This window comes from Equus quagga, chromosome 13 (genome assembly GCF_021613505.1).
Source record: "Equus quagga isolate Etosha38 chromosome 13, UCLA_HA_Equagga_1.0, whole genome shotgun sequence".
Taxonomy (NCBI): domain Eukaryota; kingdom Metazoa; phylum Chordata; class Mammalia; order Perissodactyla; family Equidae; genus Equus; species Equus quagga.
Genome location: NC_060279.1, coordinates 510,946 through 515,825, shown reverse-complemented (window position 1 = coordinate 515,825; position 4,880 = coordinate 510,946). Strand labels below are relative to the sequence as shown.

At 47.1% G+C, this 4,880-nt stretch overlaps 1 protein-coding gene across 12 annotated transcripts in view; it reads right to left on the bottom strand.

The window, feature by feature from the left end:
* ZC3H11A (zinc finger CCCH-type containing 11A) overlaps window positions 1-445 on the bottom strand; it is a 40,240-nt gene extending 39,795 nt beyond the window's left edge. For 7 of the 12 annotated variants that reach the window (XM_046682525.1, XM_046682537.1, XM_046682535.1 and 4 more), the window contains exon 1: window positions 296-441. The gene's annotated coding sequence lies outside the window, so the exon portion shown is untranslated. Of the gene's footprint in view, window positions 1-295 lie in introns of all 12 variants that reach the window. The other 5 variants (XM_046682526.1, XM_046682533.1, XM_046682530.1 and 2 more) reach the window with 3 other exon arrangements.
* Between the last annotated feature and the right edge of the window lie 4,435 nt (window positions 446-4,880).

Sequence of the window (4,880 nt, the reverse complement as noted above, 5' to 3'; positions counted from 1 at the left end):
GGCGAGGGCGGGCCGGGCCGCCGAGGAGCCGAGGACGAGCGGGGGCGGCGGGGCGGCTCCGGCGCTCGGCTCGGCGCGGGCCCCCCGCACCACGGCGCCGGCTCCCGGGAGCCGACGCGGAGAACCGCCCGCGCCCAGGCCGCGAAGGGAGGGGCGGCGCGGCGGGCCCCGGGGCCGCTCGACTCCCCGGGCTGGGCCGCACCCGGGCGAGGGGAGGCCGCGGCCACTCCCCTCGCCCTCTCGCCCACCTCCCCGGCCCCGAGCCACCCGGGAATCAAAAAACGGGTCTAGTTACCAGAGAACAGAACTTTACCGGACCGACGACACTATCTCCGACTCCGGCTCGCTGTCACGTCCTTCTCCTTTCTTAGCCGCTGCCGCCCGCCGTCCTCACAGCAACACCACCAGCGGGAACCCCGACTGCCAGCGTCAAAGATGGCGCCCGGCTCCGGGCTCCGCGCTCAGACCCGGCCAGTGGAAGTGCCAGCACGACGCGCGCGCGAGGATTCTGGGAGATGTAGTCCCCTTTGTGAGGCGATGCCTAAGATGGCTGCCCGGTCACCGGGTCACGGGAGAGCGGCGCGCGAGGCCGCGGGTCCCTTCGTTGCCAGGGAACGCGCTTTAGGAAGTTAACGAGTTTCTTAAAACCATCTTCAATTAAAAAAATTTTTTTAAGCAAATGAGGTAATAAGCGAGGAAGCTGCGAGAACTGTGTCTGTCGGACAGTAGGCGCTGTTTATTCTTACCAAAGTGCTTGATGAATAAATCGTCCGAACCGCGTATACATTTAATTTAGAAATAAACTACTTTTCCCACGCAGTGTTGAAAGATTTTGACATTTACTTTTATTTGAAGAAGTGAAATTGGGCTTGGGGAGAGTTTTATTTCTTAAAACAAATTTTTGTATTGGAAGAACAATTCATGTTCCTGAAAACCTTCCCGAGGGTCAGGGCGCAAAACAGCAAGACGCGGGCAGGGCCTCCCCGCTTCACTGCTGCCCGTCCGCATTTTCCCATTTGAACGTCTACCTTTTTTCTCCAATTATAAGATACATAGAAGTGGTCTTTTAAAATGTAAATAACACAGAAACATAGAGACCAGGAAGTGTAGGTCTCCATTCATCTCATCCCTGAGAAACCACCTCCCTGCTCGGGCGTCTGTTCCCCCAGCTTTCTGGACGCGAACGGACGGAGCCCCGCCCCGGCTCCGGTCCCGGCTCCCCCGGACCCGCCTCGGCCGCAGCGCCGACCCACCTCGCAGAGGGCGCCCCCTTGGCCTCCTGCCCGCCCGCGCCCACCGCGGCCGTGCAGCGGGCGAGCGGGTCCTGAGCTCCTCACACTTGGGCGCTTAGCTCCTTTCAACGGAGAACGAAATGTTGAGAAGCCGCAAAATTAGAACCCTGGCCCATTGCAATCCCTGCCTTACAAGGCGATGCTTCTGTGATTTCCATGTCAGCCAGACCCAGCGAGCGGGGTCCTCGTAGCCGATTTCTGTTTGTGCCGCAATACCGAGCGTTTCTCAATTTGAGGGCTTTCGAAACAGCTGAAGGCTTTTCCAGCCCGCGGCTTTCCAAGCTGCAGTCCTGGTCTGACGGGTATGCTATATATAGTTATATCATATTTCATCAAATCTCAGGTATCATTGCTTGTAAGATGCATCTTATTTACAGACCTCAACAAGAAAAAAAATGCCAAAAAACTCTGATAGGTCATTGATCAGACATAGTAAAATTTGAAAGGATGTGCGTCTTAGAATGAATGAAATCCAGCGTTTTCAAGATAAGAACAAGCGAATACTATGCATATTGTTTTGTAGTTTGCTTTTTTCCCACTTTGCAATGTATCTTGACTATCTTTTCACGGTCATAAGTGCTTAAAGGCCTACCTTATTCTTTTTAACAGCTGCCATACTATGGTCAGGCTGTTCTGCAATAAGTTTCACCAATTCCTTTTTGATGGAAATAATCATGTTTCAGTTTCATTAGTATCTCCTAAGGCGGAAAAAGAAAAGTAAAAGAGTAATAGAGACTTTGAAGAGGTCAGAAAGTAAAAGCCTGAGGCTATTAAAAGCAGAACTAGTGGGAGATCCTCTCAAGGCCTGGGAAGAGTCCACGTGGGGATCCCTCCACTGATACAAACAGAATTCTCAGGGGTGCATGTGGGCTTGACCCTTGTATATTATAAGGGGGTAGAGTACCTAGACCACGGGCACAATGCCAGGGTCCCTCTACTCACATCCCACTTTGAATCTAAATGAAACAGCCTCTAGACCTTGTCAGTAAATAACTGACAGAACATTTTATGATGTCCAATGTGAGAGCAAAGGTTTTATAGAAGCCTCTAGAAAAAGAATGCAAAAATATTGAGACAAAATTAAATTCAAAAGTGAAATCACAACAAATTACAGTGAAAAAAACTGTACCATATACATTTAAACAAAAAAAGTCTTTTTTTTACGAATGAACTCTATAAACTTCTATAATATATTTTTCTAGGTACTTAGCTGCATATTCTTTGATTGCTCCTTCATATGACAACAACTTTGTAATATTTTCTATAAAGAGAATAAAAAATAAATCAGGGACTGGCCCAGTGGTGTAATAGTTAAGTTTGCACGCTCCGCTTCAATAGCCAAGGTTTGTGGGTTCGGACCCGGGGTGCGGACCTACACCCCACTGGTCAAGCTATGCTGTGGCAGCATCCCACATACAAAAGAGAGGAAGATTGGCACAGATGTTAGCTCAGGGACCATCTTCCTCACCAATAAATAAATAAATAAGTAAAAAATTAAAAGAATCAGTCTTTCCTCTGGCATCTTTAATAAGAATAATTTTATCAATAATAGTTTAGAAAAGTTTCTTTCAACCTCACAACTTATGGTAATGTCATGAAAATTCTAAGATTGTTGTCAAATTTAGGGAAACTTCTATCAAGTTCCTTACATATATAAGCGCTAAGACTTTGTTGAATTATTATTGAATTATTGAATATATTCTTGACCAGAAGAGAGCTACCATTTTTTCTTGTTATCTATTGCTACATAATAAATTATGTCAAAATTTAGTGGGATGACAACAAACATTTATTATCTCACAGTTTCTGTGAGTCAGGAATTCAGGAGCAGTTTAGCTGGGTGGTTCTGGCTCGGGGTTTCTCATGAGGTTGTAATTAAGTTGTTGGCCAGGTCGACAAGTCATATGAAGCTTGACCTGAGCTTGAGGATCTGTTTGCAAGCTCACTCATCTAGCTGTTCACAGGAGACCTCAGTTTCTCATGGTGGGGCTTCTCAGGATGTGGGTAGCTGGCTTCCTCCAGAGTGAGAGAAAGAGGAAGACCAAGGCAGAGCTGTGAGCTGCAGTGCTTTTATGATCTAGCCTTGGAAGTGACACACCACCACTTCTTCCATATTCTATTGATCACACATCGGCCCTGACATAATTTGGGAGGGTACTAAGCAAGGGCATGAGTAACGGGAGGCAGAGACCACTGGGGCCATCTTGGATGCTTGCTACCATACCAGGTACTAGTCAATAACTGAATCCTCCACTTAAAATTTCACATGGGTGATGTTTGGAAGAATTTTCCACAGACTAGCTTCTGACTTCATACATTTTAAACCCTGTCTCTCCTCCACAGTCTACGTGCCACTTACCTCAAGATATGACCTCTGGACCTACAAATTTGGGTCGTAATGCTAGATGAGTCTGCCCAGTGGGTAACACAGGTATACTTGAAAGCCATTTCTATATCTGCATGTCTAGCAATAACTTAACTCTAATGAAAGGGATTGTAAGCTACATAAACATGACCCAAAATAATTGTATCCCAACTCAACTTCCTCTCAGCCAGATCCCCAAAAATGCCCAACAAGGGGAAGGTATTGGAGAGTCTGAGTAAAAAGAAACAGGGCTCCGAACCATTTGCTATTAAAAGATCTTACTTTTGCAAGTTTTGTAATGACCGCATGAACACATTGCCGAGGTGCTGCCCAGAGCCTGGAAGGGGGCTTGTGTGAGTAAGAGGCCCTGAAGGTCAAGCTTAATTAGCTCCATGGTAAATCCTCCTCTCTTTGTGTAGTGGTGGGGTATGTTGACTGTGGAGTCATATGATCTGAATTCGAATCCTGACCTATCCCTCACTCTGAAGCTCTAGGCAACTCTGTGGGCTCCACAGGTTGGAAGTAGCCCTCTGTCAGTACTTCCCACATTAGAGAACAGAGAGGGTGATTGCCACATGAGTAGCTAGCCCCTTCTCCAACCTGGAGCTCATCCCCACTATCCATCATCCTTCCTCTTTTTCCTCCTGCTTTTGAGTCTCAGCTGTCTGGCTTGAGTGTGGAAATAGGGACCAACAGAGCCTTCTGGTAAGAAGCCTTACACAGGACTCACAAATGCCTGCTAACTAGAGCGGGTGACTTTGACCTTCCTGCTCCAGCTGCAAGGCCTGGGCTGGTGTCGCTGACATCACCTTTCCTAGGGCTGCCTTGCCCTCTTCACTCCCATTGCTTTCTGAGCCTGTTTTATATCCTCATGTAGAATTTTTTTCTTGGTATTTACTTTTGGAATGGGATAATTGTGGTTTTGTTGGGTGATGGGGTAGTTAAGAAAAGGCAGACTGGGTTCTCATCATCATCATCATCATCATCATCATCATCCTCCTCTTCATGTACCTTCCATTCAATATCCTCCTATGTTTAGGTTGCTGCACTAGGCTTTGTGGGGAATCCCAAATTAAGCAGAAGATGTGAAACTCTTCTGGAAGACATGATAAATATCAAGATAAATAACTACCAGGTAGTCTATGTCAAAGTGTCCAGCCATGGTTTAGAGCTGGGGTTACAAATTCAAATGCTTACATGAGCCAGGCATGTGTGTATGTGAG